This window comes from Natator depressus, chromosome 8, assembly GCF_965152275.1.
Source record: "Natator depressus isolate rNatDep1 chromosome 8, rNatDep2.hap1, whole genome shotgun sequence".
Lineage (NCBI taxonomy): Eukaryota > Metazoa > Chordata > Testudines > Cheloniidae > Natator > Natator depressus.
The window spans coordinates 24141505-24163018 of NC_134241.1; the positions used below are offsets into that span (position 1 = coordinate 24141505).

General features: G+C 40.8%; 1 protein-coding gene across 1 annotated transcript in view; it reads right to left on the bottom strand.

Moving 5' to 3' along the window:
* The window catches only part of GABRB2 (gamma-aminobutyric acid type A receptor subunit beta2), a 300429-nt gene that overhangs the window by 242721 nt on the left and 36194 nt on the right, over nucleotides 1-21514 (bottom strand). The window lies entirely within an intron of this gene.

Sequence of the window (21514 nt, forward strand, 5' to 3'; positions counted from 1 at the left end):
GGTTTAAAACCTCATGCCCCCCTACTCCACAGACCACAGCCCATTGCCTGGTGAAAGGCCATTTCACATGCATGCATATCACAGTCACCAAACAAATAAACGCCTCCGATCGCCTGGACTAGGGCTTTTTTTGTTTTTTAGACGTATGGATATAGTTTATAAACTGAAGGAAGAGAGGTAGCTGAGCCCCGCGTGAAGAGGCAGAGCACAGTCCCCGGCCTCCCTGGGCATGCACTGCATTTAAAAACCAAACCCGCTGGCTGGCTGGAGGTGCAGCAGTGAGAATAGCAGAGCTGCAGCTGCAGCGTGCGCCAGCCAGCTGTAGCGGCCCCCAGACCCGGCTATCTCCACGTGACGCCAAGCAACATGCTGGTCCCGGTAGCACGGGTTGCTCTTGGCAGATTGCTGGGAGGGGAGCTCGAGGAAGAGCAGCTGGGACAGGAGCGAGAAGGGCTGGGTGGGGGTTCGAGGAAGAGCACCTGGCCAAATAAGATGCATGGGAAGAGGGTGCAACTGAGGAGGCATGGTCTAGATGCGTGGTATGGGAAATGGGTGCAGTTGAGGAGAGGCATTATAGGTAGTGAGTGCAGCTGTCCGAGGAAAGGGGATACAGCTGAAGAGACATTGCCTCAGGAAGGCACCTGGGAAAGGGGTACACATAAGAAGGGGCATGGACCAGGAGTGCAAATGAGCAGGCCTTGATTGCAGGCAGAGGGTAAAAGCACAGATAGTATGTGGGAGAAGGGGTGTAGCTTAGGAGACCTTGAAGAAACAGCAAGGATGCAAAGGAGGAAAAGCTGAATACATGAGACATAGATGTAAAGCCCAGCAGCCATTTAACAAAATTCTGCAGGTATGTTTAAAATAAATGCAATCAATGTTCAAATATTGTAGGTTAGTGAGTGGGAAGGATCAGAGTCAAACCTTGTAGGGGGTCAAAATATCTTCCACCTACCCTTCAAAATATTCCTTAGGTAACACAGATACCACTTTACCACAGTGTAGTGCATTCCACAGGCAACTCATGCAGATCCACCTGTCTGCTACACTCACACAGTAAATCATATCAATAGGAAATAGGTAGGGTTGAGCAACCCCCTACCACCACAACCCTTAAATGTCACCCACCCACCCCCCTCCCCCGGGCAAATTTAAGCCTTTTCATGAGATCTCTGTATTTATTTGGTTTTGGTTCCTCTGAAAAAAATATTAGACTCAAATTATTTTTGAAGTGCCAGAGTAGGGGAAAAAAGAGGTTAAATATGCTTGCAAAGAGGACTGAGACTCGCCTATTATGGCGGTTGGAATTATGGTACAGGAAGAATTCATACTTATGAACGCCACAAGGTTAACAAGCTAGAAGAGTTCTCAGGAGCGCTGAAATATCTTATTTATGTATTCTAAAAATAATCATGCTTGAGTAAAAATTTTTAGCAGTTTGTCACACTGTGATGCCCCCCCCCCTTTTTTTTCTCCTGTTCAGGACTGAGAAATAGGATTTTTTTAGTGCATGATGGATGCTTTGTTAACCAACGAAGGTATCTGTTCTCTCACAGCTGGGATGCTTCACTTTCAAAGCACTTGAAAAATGGCCCTCGAAGCAGGTGGTGGACATTCATTTGTACAATGAATCCTGTATTGTTAGATATATGTATAATATGCATTTCTTTTTTTCTGCAACCACATGATAAAACCTGCAATCTGGTAGTAAAAGGCATTGATTGTGCCCTTTTGTCCTCACCCGTAAGGATTCACGTTGGAACCGCATCTGACATTTCAAATTCCTACGTTATTTTCAGCTCTCTGATATTACTATTATATTGAACTGCTATTAAAATATTTCTTTCTTTCCTGTCCAAATGTGAATCAGATAAAAAGAAAGATCTAAGGCCCAGGGCTGGCAATATTCAGTGCTGGATTAGGGGAAAGATTTATAGTTTAATACCATGTGACAGGGCTAGAAACAGAGGAGTCAAGACATATACAGAAGTGAATACAGTTTTATATGGCAATGTAGATAGCATTTGTACTCAGCTTTGGCGTTTGAATAGATAACAGCTCAAAACAGTGACATCCTTACACATATAAAAGTTTATTTTGTTAATGTATTTATTATAAATATCAATTTTAAAACAGTGGTACAAAACTGTATATAAAAATAAAGTATGGACAAGCAACTAAAAACAAACACTTTACAACAACAGAAGCTACTTAAGTTTATTTTAAAATCTAAGAACCTGATGACGCTATACAGTAACTGGGGGCCCAAGATCACTCGGTTCACACTGACTTCAGTGGAAGTTGAGGGTCCACTATACCCCATGGGATCAGGGCCTGAGGCAACTTGTCCATTCTGTTGATGTAGGAACTGCATTGGGAGGACCACCTCCTTCTCATATGCAGACATCAGAGCTCAATGTCCAGGTTCCATATCCAGAAGATAAGCTCTATATCAAGGGAGGCTAAGCATTATAAACTGCCATCCAGATGTGCCCCACAGACAGATGGAGAGGAAACCTAGCTAATCTGGTGCATAGTTGTGGCTAGACTGGACAAGCTAGACAGTAGCCTGTTGAGCTAATCGGGGGCACCACCAAACAGCTGTTTGGCCACACCACCAAACAGCTGGTCAGCAGCCACCACCAAATAGCTGTTTGGCAACTCCAGGAGGGGCTTGGGGGAGGTTGGAGAGCAGCGGACAGGCAGGCAGGGGTCTTGGGGAGGGGATGAAGTGGGGACAGGAAGAGGCGGAGCAAGGCTGGGGCCTTGGAGGGGTGGGGCGAGGCCTTAGGGGAAGGGGCAGAGTGGGGGCAGGGACTCGGGGTGGAGCACCCCAGGGGAAAACCACAAGTTGGTGTCTGTCTTGCACTAATAATATGAGTGGCCAAATTCAGCTCCATGTTGACAAGCTGAGAGTGGTGACTGCACCCCCAGACCCTAGATTACTATTCAGCTGGAGCAAACAAAGATCACTAAAGATGTAGGGTCTGCTCCCCAGGAGATTCCTGATAGTTTTTGTATTAAGGTGGAACAGGAAGAGATGATATTTTCAGATGCTCATTTTCAGGTGAGGCAGTACATCAGGCTATGGTTGAGTTTTGCTCCTAAGTATGTGACAACTGGTTAGAATGGCAGCAGCCATCCCTGCGCACAGATCAGGATGGGTCACTTGGCAAGATGGTTGTTTAGATTGAAAGTAGTTGCAACTGTCTTGGTTTCATTAAGAATTAGTGGAAATAAGTGGTCAAAATGTCAATGTCTTGACTAAAAGAAAAGGAGGACTTGTGGCACCTTAGACTAACAAATTTATTTGAGCATAAGCTTTCGTGAGCTACAGCTCACTTCATCGGATGCATGCCGTGGAAAATACAGTGGGGAGATTTATATACACAGAGAACATGAAATAATGGGTGTTACCTATATGGGTGTTACCATTGTTTCATGTTCTCTGTATATATAAATCTCCCCACTGTATTTTCCACTGCATGCATCCGATGAAGTGAGCTGTAGCTCACGAAAGCTTATGCTCAAATAAATTTGTTAGTCTCTAAGGTGCCACAAGTCCTCCTTTTTCTTTTTGCAGATACAGACTAACACAGCTACTACTCTGAAACATGTCTTGACCTGAGATTCACTTCAACTCTATGGGAATAGTTTCCTGTGTCAGCAATACAGACGTCATCAGCATCCACATACTTCTCAGCCCACGTTCCAGGAAAGTCATGTGTACATATTGAAGAAAAAGGGGAACCAAAATTGATCCTTGTGGAAGCCCTTTGCAGAGATGTTTAAGATGACTGATTTTCTGCCTGACTTGCAGGATGTAACTTTGGTTAATCATTTCTCAGATGAACCGCACCTTCAGCCAATATGGAATAAATTTCAACAGCATCTTGTCAGTCAGCATGGTGTGCAACAGAATGCCATAGGCTGACATCAGGTCAATAAGGGCTGCGCCAACTTTCTTTCCTGACTCAAATGGTTTTCTGTGCCTTGTGTCAGACAGACTGCCTGATCTTGGGTGCATCATCCCCTCCTGAATCCATCTTGAATGCAAGACAGCTGAGAATCAGCCACCTACTTGTGCAAACACCTGGATTGGCAGGAATCAGTCCTACTCCACTGATATGGTTAAGGTCTGGCATCTCACGATTCTGCAAATTTTATACCATAGTTGAGACCACCAGATTCCCAATGAAACCCAGGACTGGCTTCAGCTCTGGAAAGACCTGAGATATTTGACTTTAAAAAATGACAATTTGTGTATAAACAGAGGGAGTCATTGTCTCTAAAAATGATCTACAATACCTTGATCTCCTTACATTTGTACTCTTGGTAGCTTAAAACACCTGGCTTCACAAGTAGAGAGATGCAAAAAATAGTCCCCATAAAATGTTAACACTCTAAAGCAATCTTTTTTTTTCCCTGCAGCATATATAGAATATACTGTGCCGTGATGTGAAATAAGAGTTTTGGGCCAGATCCTGAGCTGCTATAAATCAGTGTACCTCAATTGAAGTTAATGGAGCTAGAGATATGCCCACTTACATTAGTTGAGAATCTGTCCCTTTATTTCTTTATTCAGGGCTATGCAACTTGTGAGTAATAAGTCAAAGTCATGCTGACAAGACCTTTATACCTCTCCTCACTATCATGTTTTTACACACACCCGTACAAGTGCAGTTTCCCTACTTCTTGGCCTTTTCAATAAGATGAAGAGTAACAGTGGCAGTAGCATGGCCAATTAGGTTAATCCGAGGTGTGATTACTGCTCCTTGAAAACTTCCTTCCCTGACAAACCAAGGGCTGCACCGCACCCATGTATCTATTTGCTACACCAGTACTGACTTGGACTCTAAATACATTCTATGGGTGGCATACCTGAGATCACTTATTCACTGATGCTTTAAAAACTCCTGCACCCCAATCTGGGTCTATGCTGGTTATGTACTATGTATGTATCTTGTGACCCTTGTAACAGATACTTGTAATCCCTCATAACTAAAGCCTGACCCCAGATGCCCAGTACCTTCCCTCTTAACTTGTGTAAAGTTGATTTTAAACATTAGCTTTAATTTTTTTAAATCTGTTCTTATGAGTTTAATATCAGATGCATTCCCTACCATCTGATATGTACTTTGTCTTGGGGACTGAATATGTCCTGCAGCCATTGCAGGCAAATGTTTGTGATGTGTTTTTATAAGTCTTTTCCACCTCTAACTTCTAAGATGAGACTTTACTGAATTTCAATTTGAGTCAGAACATGTCTTATTTTACATGAACATTAAAGTTGCAATACATTCTACCACTTGGTTTTCTTTTTATCATTTTATATTTGAAAGTTGAATTGACCAATCTTATGCATAAATTTGGTCTGGTAAATTGTTTAGAGAATAAGTAACATTAATACAATGTTCACTGTACTTAATTGCAGGAGGAAAGCAGGGACGGGGAGCAAAGCATAGATGTTAATTAGCTTTTCTCTGTAGGGAGAGTTTTTGTAGTTGGAACTCAGATTTGTTCATTCTAGAACAAACTGCATATTATATTCACAGAGTTAAAGTATATGTAAGAGCAAAACACAGATCATGACCCAGACTGTATTTTATAAGTGAAAAGAACTGATAGGAAACATTAAGGTACTGAATTCCTATATGTCTTTTAACAAAACATACCTTTTAGCATTGCCTGGGATCAATAGATGTTAGGTGTACATTGCACTAAGCCTTTTAATACAAAATGGAATTACTGATAATATAAAAATGGAAGTGAAATGGTTGTGTGAGACATCCCCAAATGCTATGATCGCAGAAAAGCATCACTTGTAAGGAACTGGAGCAAAATGCAGAACATCTGGCACCTTGAATTATGACCAAAGGAAATCTAAAACTCTTATCAAATTATGAAAGCATAAAAATGTTGTTTCCTTCAAAGTGATGGAGAAAATAAATTAGTGTAACAAGGATATAGACAGCAAAATTGAAGTTCCACAGTCATTCAGTGTTCTCAACATGAGTGAGCCAGCCCCGACCCTCTATAGTGGTTTCCACTACATTTGGCATCAGATTTCAGCATCAGGAAACCATGGAAAGTTGAACTGACCCTGGGTATACTGTACCTCCTCATCCCAAATGTTCTCTTGCAGCTGTGGTTAAAGAATCTTGGAAAGCTCCCTGGTCCAGAGATGCAGAACTGGGAGATTATCTGTTGGGGGTGAGGAGGAATGGTGGAAGTGGATCTGAGAGCGATACCGGGCAAGGAAGAGGGGTTTTGGTTGACCAAGAAAGTTGTTTAATGGGGGGGGGGGAGAATGGCTGGGAGCTAGAGTAAGATGAGGTAGTTGGAGTAACTGGGTAAGAGCTGAATAAACCATTTAAAGAAAATATTTTAAAATAGGACCAAGGATGACTGGGACAGATGAGAGTCTATTTCAGAGGCTAATTGTCCATATTTAGCTTGTACCACCAATTTACCTTTGACTTTTAAAGGCAAGGAGACCAGGGCTGTGAAGAGAGGAATTGGGTAGGGGAGAGGTAATAAAAATATTTAAGAAATATAAAAATCCACAAACCAATAGGATGTGTGCCAAGATCACTTCACTTCCTGTGTGTATGTTTGAATTTGTTGTCCCGTCCCTTATCTGTTTGTCTTGGGCCCCAGCCCTGCAATGAGACCTGTGTAGGCAGATCCTCATGACTATATGGAGTCTCATTTAAAGGCAGGGGAATTCAATAGGGATGCAGGGGTCTGGCTGCATGGATTGATTGTAGCATTGGGCCTTCATTAGCAAGCTCTTTGGGGCAGGATCTTGCCTTCTTAAATTATTTTAGAGCTCCCAGCGCAATCTTGGGTACTATTATAAATGATTATACAAATGGTTAGAGCTGGTTGGAAAATTTGGATGAAAAACAATTCCCCCCCCCCCAAAAAAAAAAGCCACCCCAGCTCTCAGGTGCTGGCCACTTGTACATGTCAAATCTTAAAACTAAAACAGAAGTCAACCTACCTGAAAGATTTTAGCATTGTTTTTTCACAACGCTCATTTCAACTGGGAGAGTACATAGAGTTCAATCTCCCAGAATCACAAATGGAATCCTCTTTATTCTGAGCATTATGAAGTCTCCTGCTGAAAGGAGACATTAGGAACAGGAGCCAGCAGAGAAGGTGGGAGTTAATCCAAGGAAAAGCCAAAATAATGGATATAGACAAGAAGGGGAGAGAAAGGAGAGAGAAGAAAAAAGACTAGGGGTAGGTGTACCAGAGTGTGGCCCATAGAAAGGGGAGGGGGTGATGGGGTGTAACAGCCCTGAATTGGGCTGCCATAGGTGGCCCAATCACTGTGGGCCCAGGAGGCCACGCCCCCTCTTCCCTGCTGCACATGCTTCAAGTGGAGAACTCAGATAAAAGGAGGCAGCCCAGGCCAATCAAGTGTGGGGATGCAGGAGGAAAGGAGTACATTGCTGGCTCCTGCAGAGGTACCTGCAGCGCCCCTGGTAGTAAAGCCTGAGAACCTGGACTACCTGCCAGCTGCTGTGGAAGCTGCCTAAACTATGCCCCAGCCCAGAGTGATTGCTTGCCTTGCCTTGCCCTGCCCTGCCCAGGGGGCTAATTCTGCAGACTGTTTTGCTGCTCAGAATCCATGGATTTCCTGTTTAGGTGACCTTGTCCAGGGGCCAGGCCACACTTGACAGAAATCACCCACTTAACGAGGAAGCCCATGACCAAGTGGCAGAACGGGCCTTCACAGCGGGTCAGTCCCCTAATTTAGTATTTCAAATGGTGCTCCTGAAAAATGTGGCTGGAAATTACTGTTTTAGGTCTCCAGTCAAAGTAATTTCTCAAAAGTGAAATAATCTGTGTGCCTGACATCTCAGACACAGGATCTGCATAAAATGTTTGCACTGTCAGATACAGACAGCCCTCTAAAAATATGTATGGGGGAGCCTGAGCTCTAGGAAATCAAACACAAAATATGGTTTGACCCAGAGTCGCTGGTTTGAGACTGAATTATTCAAGCTACTCTAATCTGAAATGAGTGAATCAGGAAGCATTTTGCAATCTAATTTATATAGCACTTTTCATATATAGATCTCAGTGCTTTACAAAGTTAAAAATGCCCATGGCTAGTCTATTGTTGGGGGCTGATCCTCAACTGGTGTATTTTAAGAAATGCAAAATATTTGCTTGAAAAGAATGCTAGAATTCCATATAGTTGATGTAACAAACAAGCAAACGTCTTCCCAGATCACAGTCTTAAGTAAAGCCGCCAGGTCAGAAGTAGAGGAGTTCTTATTGAAAAAGAGTTTAGCCTAAGGAGAAATGTAATAGGTGAATTAGTGTCATTTGTTTGTCTTCTAATTGCTTTTTGAATCATTATGTTGAAATGGGAACTACGAGAACAGAGGTTTGTAATTTACCATAAGCAAAATTATGGCTGCCCCTTTATGGGTGTTTGAGAAGGGCGGGGGAGAAGAGCTGAGGGAATCTAGTCTCCCTGTATGCTGGAGCCAAGCAGAATGCTGCTTCTAGCATTCCATGAGCAAAAGCTAATAGCTAGTGCTCTCTGCAATGCTCTAGATCAGTGGTTCCCAAAGTGGAATCCCTGGACCCCTGGGAGTCAACTGTGGGTTAAGCAGAGGTCTGTCCCTGGAGCCAGGGCTGGAACAGCATTCAGGTGCTTTTGTCACATGGAGGATACTATTTTGTTCTTAATGGTGTCCTCCACACAGGATGACCTCGCACTCACCGTGTATGAGAAGTCATGCTGCTGGGGTGTTCCCACACTGGCGGGGGTGGTCTGGGTCTGGCCAGGTCCGGGACATGTAGTCAGATGTCCAAGGGGTCATCAGGGGGCAAAGAGTTTAGGAACCACTGCTTGAGATTCTGACTTGGGATGTGGCCAGCTGGTTTGACGACATGCCAGTGCCTGGGCCCTGTCTCTCATTGTCACCCCAGTACTTGCTAGTGTCCAGAGACAGGAGAATACATGGCACATTTCTGCAGAAGTTGTAAACATGCTTTTCACAGCCCATTTCACCATGTCTCTGATGCATTCTGCCTATGTGCTATGCAGGCACAGAACTGCCTCTTGTCCCTACATCTCTTCACTCCACCCCCAAGGGCAGTGGCTCTAGCTGCAGATGCCAGAATTTAGGTCTTTCTATATGGAAGGTTCTAGTCTGCATTGACTTAAGAGCAATTGATGAGATTCTACTGACATCTCATGATAAATTCTACAAAAGTGCAGTGTTTCTTCATAGCTATATTACAGGAGAGTCCAGAGGTCCCAGTCAGAATTGTAAGACACTGTTCCAACCAATCCAAGCACAAAACACCTTCTCCTAAGAGCAGACAGTCTTTTTTTCTAAAAAAAGCTCATAAGGAGCTACCTGGAACTTGAGAGGTTTATAAAAAACAGTGAATCCCTGTTAAGGAGTTCAATATGAATGGGAGTTAGGTTCGGAGTGAGTTAGGTACCCACAGTAGAGTGAAGTAGGTAAAGCCAGGTGAGAAAACGGAAGTGGGAGTTAAACAGAAAATAAACTTGTACAGAACGCACAGATACCTGCCACACTGGGTCTCTGGGGGGAATTACTAAGAATAATGCACTTAAATAGAGAAAACTAACCGAATGTCAGGACAGAATCCAAACAGAATATAAATCTGGGGAATGCTCTCACTAGGGAAGCAGTTGACAGGACACAAAAATAAGATACCTTTCATCCACAAACATCTCAAATATTATTCACAAGTATTAAGTAATTATTATTCCAGAATACACTAATTCTCTCCACTAATAAACCTGATAATCCCCATCAAAACAGCCAATGCTATTTTGAGCAAATAATATCAGAGCACTGGGACAAGGTCGCATATTGCTAAGACTTCTTAATGTTAAACTACTAGAGTTTTTAGTATCATGATGCATTTTAAAGAATTAAGACTAAATCTACATTTGTCAAACTAAATGGACAAAGCACATTGTGAATTGTTATCCTTGTTTTGTCCCCCTCCCCATTGTTTTTTCCTTGTAATTTAAAAACCTCAATAACGCAGAGAGGTCTCTCAGATATTTAAGCAAGTTTCTACACTATTATGCCAGTTTCACAAATGAGTTAGAAGAGACACAGGCTGGCCAAGGGCCCAACCTGGCTCTCACTGAAATCTCTGGGGAAACTCACCTTGTCTTCAGTGGGAGCAAGATCAGGCCCAGCTTGATACAGCAGGTAAATGGCAGAGTAGGGAACAGAACCCAGAAGTCATGATTCCACTGTATGTTTACACAGATACAGAGCAAAGTGCTATAGCACACTGCCTGAGGGATACATCCTTTCCAGCTCTAAGTTCTGATTCCATTCAACCAAGTAGCATATGAATGTGAAAGCAACTGAAGACTTCTACATCTTAAGGCCAAGTCTCCTGGACAATGTAATGATCCAGTCATGAGGCCAGACTTGGTCTAACTGTGCTCAGTGCAAGATCAGAGGAATGGTAAGTGCAAAGGTGGCTGTAAATCATCTTTGTTAATCTCTATCCTGGACCTGAGTTTGGCCAATATAGACTTTGAGCATAAGTTATAGCAGCCTGACAGTTGACCACATTCACAGGGGACCATATTCTTCTAGCTCGGGATGCCCTTTTTTCCCCTTGGCAATATTGCCTGCACCAGGGTCAGAAATGAGTATGGCATAGGCCATCCCCCACACTTGCGGATTTCCCAGTTCAGAAGAATCTTCGAAGGTCCTGTTAAGTTGGCTTTGAGACTGCTTTGTATTGTTGAAGCTAAACAGAGGAGCCAGAGTGGGACCAACTATGATGACCCATGACTGGGAATAGATGTAACTTCAGCTCTGGATTGTATTGTAATAGAGGTATTAATGCAGTTTATTTGTTTGACTAGGAAGAGCAAGTTGATTATACCCATGCTTGATGTTGCCACACAGCAGAACCTGAAAGTATTCTCCATATGAATAGTGACAGTATTCATGGCATCTTACTCACCAGATATGCTCCCCAGGCCTGAGCCTGATCAGAATTCACATATTTCAGAGGAGTTACATCATTGTGAAAGCAGTATAGTTGGGGTTCAGAATAGACCTCTTCGGGTTACAGCACATAAAAGTTGTTTTACTAATTTTTGCTCCTACTTGTTTTGGCTCTCCAAGGCTAAGAGGAACCAGATATTCCTTCTTGTGCACCATCAGCAAAACAGTTTACTAAGTTCCAGCTACAATTATGCAAAACTACTGAGGGCAATAGGTTTGTACAGGTGTAAATGATGGTATAATTTGGCATATAAAAATTCTTACAGTGTAGAAGGGTGCTCCTACTTTTAAATAAAAATTGTAAGAGTTGTTGTGATAACCACTTCCTTAATTTTTGGGTCAGTCAGTTTTGAACGGTCCATGTGTATGTCATGTGTTCATAGTCCAATAGGCAGATGTAACATTTTAGGCATGGCCATGTGTCAAGGTTCCTTCCCCACTCTGAACTCTAGGGTACAGATGTGGGGACCTGCATGAAAACCTCCTAAGCTTACTTTTACCAGCTTAGGTTAAAACTTCCCCAAGGTACAAATTATTTTACCCTTTGCCCTTGGACTTCCACTGCCACCACCAAACATTTATCTGGGTTTATTTTTATTAGGAAAGCGTTGTTTGGAAACGTCTTCCCCCCCAAAAATCCTCCCAACCCTTGCACCCCACTTCCTGGGGAAGGTTTGGTAAAAATCCTCACCAATTTGCATCGGTGACCACAGACCCAGACCCTTGGATCTTAATGAAAAAAGCATTCAGGTCTTACAAGACTTAATAGAAGTAAAAAGAATCACCTCTGTAAAATCAGGATGGTAACTACCTTACAGGGTAATTAGATTCAAAACATAGGGAATCCCTCTTGGCAAAACCTTAAATTACAAAAAGGCACACAGACAGGAATATCCATTCTATTCAGCACAACTTATTTTATCAGCCATTTAAAGAAATCATAATGTAACGCAGACACAGACCCTTTGTTTTTCTCCCTCCTCCCAGCTTTTGAAAGTATCTTGTCTCCTCGTTGGTCATTTTGGTCAGGTGCCAGCGAGGTTATCCTAGCTTCTTAACCCTTTACAGGTGAAAGGGTTTTTCCTCTGGCCAGGAGGGATTTTAAAGGTGTTTACCCTTCCCTTTATATTTATAACACCATATGACGCCACTTTCTGTCACATGTGCATAGGTATTTGAAGGACTGTGGCCAAAGTCTGTTATAGCATTCACATGTGTGTCAGATGTTAATACTACTATATTATCTTTACAATACAAGTTTTCTGGTTTGTTCAATTTCTTCATTTGGTCTCTAACTCTTTAAGAAAAACTAATTTCGTCATCTTTAACAAAAATGACTTTGCTGGGAAATTTATTAAAAGTCCAATGCAAATAAAAATTTCAAAAGCATTTTTGTATTCAAAAATGAGACCCTTAAAAGCAAACCGAGTGAGCTGTTGTGCTTGATATTGGGAGAAGACCTACACATAATTTATATTTCCGAAACAAGGTGGGACAAAAGTCATCAATATGATACCATAACTGTGATATAAACTTTATGGAGAAGGTAGGGCGTGTGTAACATATGCACACAAACACTTTAGGGCACGGATCCTGGCATACAGCTAAAATACAGACTGCAATTCAAAGGGTGGTTTAAAGTTCCCCTTTGCATTCCCCTGATCCTGCTACTCTTTGGTGCATAGCCATCTCCCATCCTCTGTGCTGGAGCAGTCTAAAGGCTTCTCTAATTTCCCTCGGCTTTCAACACCACACCAAAAACAGTTCAGAATTTGTGTGGTGTAGGGGCATCCTACTTCTAACCTCCCTTCCCTCCTCCCCCTGCACACACACTACACTGACATAGAAGAGAGTAGTGTATAAACTCCTACATCAGCTCTGTTGCTGGGTGGTCTTTCCTGGGCCAGTTAAGACTGGTTTATGATCAAATTATATCCACAGTGCAAAGGGCCCTAGGATTTGGCCTCATGTGTATGGATACATAGTATAACCCAGACGACAAGAATACCGTTTTCATGCTAAGGTGTCTGTAGATCTTTAGACTGTCGAGAGAAATCAGAAGCAACTAAATCTGCTGGGATAGTAGTGTACCAAATATAAACTGGTAGGGATGTCATATACAATATAATTTGGAGACACAATTTTGAATACAGTAAACAACTGCATCTTGGAACAGCTCATGCTGCAGTATACTAGTGGGTTATAGCCCACAAAAGCTTATGCCCAAATAAATGTGTTAGTTTCTAAGGTGCCACAAGGACTCCTCGTTGTTTTTACTGATACAGACTAACACAGCTACCCCTCTGAAACCTATACAAAAGAAGGCTACTCTTGACTTTACCCTAAGTAACTTTCTGAACTATTTCCTGTATATAAGTGTGGCTGAGCCGCTAAAGAATGAATGTAACATAACATAATTAAATTTGACATCCTCAGTGAGATCAGACCAAGAGGTAGTACTGTAACATTAAAAATCAAAGCAGGGGATTTAAAAAAAAGGTGGGGGGGAAGCTAGTTAGAAAAAGCCTGAAGGAAAAGGTCGGAAATTAAAATCCAAAGAAGTCAGCATGGAGGCTGATGGAGAATACCCCGGTAGTGTCAGAGAAGATATATGTTAAACCCAAAACAACAAAAAGGAAGCCAAAATAGGAAAGAGGCCCTGTGGTTAAATGGCTAACTGCTCCATTTTTAAGGCTCCAAAACGACCTTTGACAAATGGAAATCCTTCCCAAGTAATGTCAGTAGAACAGGACATACTGAATGGTTAGGAAGAAAGTTAAATCTCATGTACAAATAGACCAAATTTTTTAAGTACATCACAATTTGAAAGCCTGCAGGGCATGTGTGAGTTAGAAGATCAAAGCATCAGAGTCATTTGAAGTGAGGTAAAAATTAGTTTACCTCATTTTTTAAGCACAGCTGATATTGGGGAGATACTGACAACAAAAATACAGTTTGTAGGTATTAAGGAGGAGGCATTGTCAGAAATAGAGGCATCAAAAATATAAAAAAGAACTGATGTAACAACTAGATAAGCTGAACTGCAGTAAGTCATCAGAACTAGATGACAACATTTAACCAAGAGTTTTGAAAGAACTCAAGAATGAAATAGTGAGCTGCTAACATACATATTTGTTTATCAAAATTCATAATTTATCAGCTACCAAACACACTTGAAATATGGCCAACCGTGTCCATCTTTTTAAAAAGGAGCTTAAGATGACCCAAGAAATTGGCAGACTGATGAGTCTTACTTTAGGACGAGGCAGCACAGCTGGGAAACTCATTGAAAACAGAATTGTAAAAATTCATAAGTACAAAATAAGAATAAATGAAAATGGGTTTTGCAAGGATAAATTTTGCCTCTTTAATCTGTTAGAATTTTAAAGCGTTGACAACATAGTGGAAAAATGGTGAACTGGTAGATTTCAGATGTTCACAGTTTCTCAATGGTTTGGATAAATATCCTTTACAGGAGGTTATAAAGAAAACTTGGTAATAATGAGGTGAGACGTTAAGCCCTATCTTGAATTAAAAAGAAGTACAAGTTAAGAGGTGAAGAGTAGGAATGACTGACCAGTCTTTAACATGAGGAGAGATTAAAGGTAGCACGAGAGGTTTGTATGCAAATGGATGTTTAATAGCAGTCAGGGAATGGGGCTGAAGAGAGATGTCAAATTTTGAAGAAAAGACAGACAAACAGAAGATTGTGAACAAGTGAAACCACCTTATAAAAAGTGAGGCACATTGATTGGGCTATGTGGGAGAGCTACATAACTATTGCCTCCATTTATCTATTCTGTTCTTCAGTCTACCTGCAGATGTCCATTCCATAGTCTCCAATTGCCTTCTGTGAAAATTTACCCATATTGGACCAAGTTATAAGCCTCCAAAATTTCCACATGAGCAATACACTCTGTAGAACATGTTAGAGGATTACTGGTAAAGTCTCTGAACTTTCCATCTGCTCTGAGCATGCTGAAACCCCACACAGCCTCATGAATGCCAGTGCACCGAGGAGGCTCCCAGCCCTCATTAAGCCTCTCTCTATGGTAATTACAGAGTTGGAGATACACATGTAGGGGATTCAGCAGTATCAACATCCCCTTTGGAGTGGTGGGGGGAGAGCAGGCTTATCTGAGCCAGGAGGAGATGAGTTATAGTTTCATTTCTTCCACTAACTGGTGATAATTCTGTGCACTGCATATCCCTTGCCACTGAGCAAGGCCTCATGCTCCAACCTTAGGATGAAGATAAATATTCCCATTTTGCACATGGGGTAAGAAAGCGTACAAGGTTATTTATGCAGGAGCTTGCAACAGAACCCTACACTCTGATATAGCAGATCTAAGTCTCATCCATTTCAGCACACTGCCTTTAAGAATGAGTGCACCCATATGTACTTGGCTGAACAAACAGCACACACTTCAGAGCCAGGGATTGAACTCAGGATTATTAAAACTTTCTAATAAATAGCTATATAAGCCATTGGCCAGGTGTGTGTCATATACCCTTGTTGTGGCTGGTTCACATAAAGGACAATAGCCTGTCATAAATATAAAGGGAAGGGTAAACCCCTTTAAAATCCCTCCTGGCCAGAGGAAAAATCCTTTCACCTGTAAAGGGTTAAGAAGCTAGGATAACCGCGCTGGCACCTGACCAAAATGACCAATAAGGAGACAAGATACTTTCAAAAGCTGGGGGGAGGTAAAAACAAAGTCTGTCTCTGTGATGCTTTTGCCGGGGACAGAACAGGAATGGAGGCTTAGAACTTAGTAAGTAATGTAGCTAGATATGCATTAGATTATGATTTCTTTAAATGGCTGAGAAATTAAGTTGTGCTGAATGGAATGTATATTCCTGTTTTTGTGTCTTTGTAACTTAAGGTTTTGCCTAGAGGGATTCTCTGTGTTTTGAATCTAATTACCCTGTAAGGTAGTTACCATCCTGATTTTACAGAGGTGATTCTTTCTTACTTTTTACTTCTATTAAAATCCTTTTCAGAAACTGAATGCTTTTTCATTGTTCTTAAGATCCAAGGGTCTGGGTCTGTGGTCACCGATGCAAATTGGTGAGGATTTTTACCAAACCTTCCCCGGGAAGTGGGGTGCAAGGGTTGGGAGGATTTGGGGGGGGGGGGGGTTTGAAGACGTTTCCAAACCATGCTTTCCTAATAAAAATAAACCCAGATAAATGTTTGGTGGTGGCAGTGGAAGTCCAAGGGCAAAGGGTAAAATAGTTTGTACCTTGGGGAAGTTTTAACCTAAGCTGGTAAAAGTAAGCTTAGGAGGTTTTCATGCAGGTCCCCACATCTGTACCCTAGAGTTCAGAGTGGGGAAGGAACCTTGACATAGCCCACTACTGCTACCAGTTACTTTAGGTCAAGTGGCAGACATCTGTATTGTAGTTCCATCTCTGCTGGTGCCCCATGGAGGGTTGAGATTTGGTCAATATGGTTCCACATAATGGAACTTCAGGGTTGTGTTTTTTTAAGTTTTCATTTCAGTCTGAAACCCCCCTCCCCCCTAAAATTACATATTTTAGAAAACAAGTAAAACATTAAAGTTCCAAGCTCAAGTATGCAGAAGTTTGGAAATGTAAGAATTAAGGTTGAGCATGCAATATTGATTCAGCCCTATTGTGCATTTATATCATGATAGTCTTTAATTATATGATATACCATTTGTTCTACAGGACTTTCCTTATTCAGGGTACAACTCACACAGCATGAGTCAGAGGGTTGTAAGAAAAAACCCAGTTTTTTGGGTTAAGGTACTGGACTGGAACCCAGGAAAGCTGGGTTCTATTCCTGATTCTGTGACAGATTTCCTATAGAAATTTGGGCAAGACCATTCATATGTGCATGGAGACCTAATTAAGGTTTCACAAGCAAGAATAACTATTTCCTAACTTTTGAGTTAACTTTGTAATCTTAACATTCTTTTACTGTATGGGGTTTTAATATAATATAATTCATAATGTAGTATTATCAGCATGACTTATCTCTAATATGCAGATGAAGAAATGGAGACCGGTATGCTGGGGCTTGCCCAAGGTTGCAGTGAGAGTCAGGATCAAAGCAAGGAGTTCATACCTCCCTGACCTGTGCTCTATTGGAACATGCCCCTCCTATACCAATGGCAGTAGATTGCAAAGTTAGGTGTTTTATGTGGGTTTTACACTTTCCTCTTAAGCCCCTGATATAAGGCCACAAGTACTCCTGTTCTTTTTGAAGTAGATGAGCTATTTGTCCTTTGTGACAAGTGGTTCTCATTTCACTGTTTAGTAACACACAAGACAGTGGGAATTGCTTATAAAAATGTAAAGGGATTATAAAAATGTCATGGCACTTAGCCGGTTTTTGAATGAAATGAAAAGCATGTGACTCAGATTTTGACTAGAGATATGCCACAGTCTAAGTGGTATATCACAGCCAAAAATATCAGGTGGAATAGGCCTTTCACTTCAACAAGACACATGTCACATGCCATGAAATGCTTCCACCTTAACTGAAAAATAATGCAGTAATATAAAAGAAGATTTATACACAGTCTATATTTTGCATTTTCTAAGTTTTTTGCTTCTGCATTTTCAGCTGTAAGTTTGTCTCACAAATAACTAATCACTAACAACAAAGATGTGTTACTTAGCTTTCCTTTAATAGAGGCCAGCAATTACACACTGACTATTCTAGAGTATTACTGTGTAAATAAAAGCAGCTCAATAAGCAGAGGAGTTATGAAATATATTCTTATTCATTTAAAACACTTTCAGGAGAGCCACTTATGTCCACCTCCAATGCAGTGCTGCGGGAAAATGGGAAGAGATCTCCCAGTATGCAGCACTCCCTGCTTTCTTTACCATATGCCTTCTAAATATGCTTCTCTGTCAATATGTTACTTCTATCTAACCTAACAATCACAATAGAGCCTACTGACTCTTAACATAAGTTCTGATGCATCTTAGTTACAAAATTGTAGCCTAGTTTATAAAACACTTAAGTAAAGTAACCATTGAATCCTGGCAACTGTTTCACATCTGTTCCTACCAGTTTGAATTTCTGAAGTAACTTCATTGAATGTTTATCTGTTCCAAATAAAGGCCCCAATTCAGCAAGGCACTGGAGCATGTGCCAAAGCTTAAACCTCAATTTGATAAAATGAGAAACACACTATACCAGTAAAAAGAAAAGGAGTACTTGTGGCACCTTAGAGACTAACATTTATTTATACCAGTGGTTCTCCACCAGGGGTTACCAGAGATCTTCCAGGGGGTACTTCAACTCATCTAGATATTTACTTTACAACAGGCTACTAGTGAAGTCCATAAAAACTAAGATTTCAGACAATGACTTGTTTATATTGCTCTACATACTATACACTGAAAAGTACATACAATATTTGTATTCCAGCTGATGTTATATGGTAAAAATAAGAAAGCAAGCTTTTTTTCAGTAATAGTGTGCTGTGACACACTTGTATTTTTATGTCTGATTTTGTAAGCAAGTAGTTTTTAAGTGAGGTGAAACTTGGTGTACACAAGACAAATCAGATTCCTGAAAGGGGTACGGTAGTTTGGAAAGGTTGAGCGCCACTAATCCATCTACACTGAGCAAAAACAGATCAGTGATATTTATTGGTAAGAGGTACTATAAGCAAAAATTAGCCAAATTTTACAGAGAGAATAGAGTATGTTCAGGGATACCAGATTCCTTTATGCAAATCTAAAGGAAATTAATATCAGTGTGGGTGAATGGTAAGTTGGTTAATGGAAACTTAACCAGAGCTCTAAAATGCTACACAGAGCAAATACATAAAAATATTGCAGCATGCTGAGTGGTTTAAGAAATGAGGAGGGAAAAGGGAAAAGAAAAAGGGAAAATGATGAACAGCTAATAAAGATAAATCAGTTTAATATTAGTGGAACTGATAAGTGTATATCTTTAAAACTGTACACAAAAATGTGATGTATTAATTGTGTACTCTCAGTGGCGGGGCTCAGTTTTGAAGATTTTATCCTAAAACCACACACCTTTTAGAGACTATTAATAAAAGCAAAGTAAGCATTAGCTACTTTAAAAAAAGAATTGGTAGAGAAAATAAAGGTTTCTTTGTATCTGTATTTAAGGAGAATATTAAAAATACATCTGTGGAGGGTGAGAGTGTATTCCCCACTTTGTTCCAGTGAAGATAGATTATTGAAACAGCAGTACATAAATTTAAAAGGAGTGATGAGTTAGCATCCACAGGTGATATGAGATTAGGAACTCAATAGTTGAACCATTAGCAATTTTTTAGAAAGCCTTTGATACTGGTGTGGTACCAGATGACTGGGGACCAGTTACTAGAGTTTTCAAATTTTAAAAATGAGTTTCTAAATTATCTGAAAATTAAAAGACCGTTCTAACATCCATGTGCCTCAATTATTTATATATAAATAATTCCATTCTGTAATGGAAACAGAGATTCAGTTTACAGATAAGAACATAAAACCAGCTATACTTGGTCAGACCAATGGTCCATCTAGCCCAGTATCCTGTCTTCCAACATGGCCAATGTCAGGCCCTTCAGAGAGAATGAACAGAACAGGCAATCATTGAGTGATCCATCCCCCTCATCCACCTGTGAAATTCTGCAATTGGAGGAGTAATATGAATTTTCCTCCTCCTCAATTAAAGATGACAGCTGTTTCAATCACCACACCTCCCAAGATTTGCTTGGATTTTGAGGAGATGCGACCCCTGCCCATAGGCCACTTGTGCACATAGGCCCCACTGGCTTCTAATGGACCCTAGATAGTCTTTCATAGAGTTTATACAGCCAAGGATCTCCTAATTACTGAATGCTCTCAGAACCATCCCCACTACACCATGATTTTTTATTAACTGACTCAGCATTTAGATTCTTCAGCATGCATCAGCAATAAAGATCAATAGATATTATTAAACACCAGGTAGATTTACATATGACACAAATATAACTATACTAAATCCTGGAGTCTATGGAGGCAAAACACTGACTGAAATTGAGGGCTGGTTAAGGACTTGAGGATAGGACATTTCAGATAAATGTATACAAGTGGTGTGCATTTATGAAATAGGCTACAGAAATGGACACTCTTTATGATTGTGTGCAATGTGATAAATATTTTCCCCAAGATGTAGCTCTTAATCCACACTTCTGCAAATAATTCTATGTATTTCAGAAGAATGAGGCAGACAAAACAGTCTATTTATTAGCTATAGAGCAAACAAAGCACTGGTAAATATTCACCAGGTACATACCACTCACTATGTGGTCAATAGAATCCATCAAAATCCATCACACAATGTAGAAAAGATGGGATCTAAGTTAAGAAGATTTCTGTATTTAGAAGGTTCAGTGTAAATCTTTTGAAAAGTAAATCAAAAGCTAAGGTCACGTCTACACTACCTGCCGGATAGTGATCTATCTATCAGGGATCGATTTATCGTGTTGAGTGTAGACGCGATAAATCGATCCCCGCTCACTCTGCCGTCGACTCTGGAACTCCACCATGGCAAGAGGCAGAAGTGGAGTCAATGGGGGAGCAGTAGCTATCGAGGACGCAAAGTAAGTGATTCTAAATTGATCTAAGATACGTCAACTTCAGCTACGAGAATAGCGTAGCTGAAGTTGCGTATCTTAGATCGACTGCCCCACCCAGTGTAGACCAGGCCTAAGACACCACATATTCTGTTAAAGGGACACTAAAGATTTTTGGCTCTGAAATATAACGCCCCCCCATGACAGTAGTTTCCTCTGTAACCTCTGACCCTTAAGAAGTCCATATTTGCATTATTTTGTGTATTGATCCATGCTGCCTCTACACAAATAAACAGATGGAGATATGACTTACTGTGAGATTCAGAGGAAACCATTCAGAAAATGGGTATTGTCTCTAGCACATTACACTTTTGATTTATTTTAATTTAAATAAAAATACACCTATAACAAGGCTCTCTGGAGATAAGCCTTTATCTTAACATATAATTAGTATTACAACAAAACCCCAGCAGCATTTAATTGCTATGGATGATTTATGATGTACTATTGTTCTAGTCGTAATATTATTGGGCATATAACTTTCATCATAGTTTGAGCAACAGCATGAGAAGTTTCATGTAAAAATGTACCAAACAGACATTTAAATCTGAGGCCCCTATCTTACAATGAGCTCTATATACCCATATCCCTGTACTTTGTTCTCATGATTTAGTGAGGTTCCACATACACTCAGGGGTTTGTACAGGCAGCAGGGGTCTGTACAGGCAACAATCATTGCACTGTAAAGGATTAGTATCAAGGTAGAATAGCACAAATTTTTAGGCCTACCAATTTTGAGCTCAATCCTGCTCCCTTTGAAGTCATTGGTAAAACTTGGGGTCGGACCCTCTTTAACAATATCTCTACCTTTCATGTGTAACTGAAGAAAAACTCTTTAAACACAGC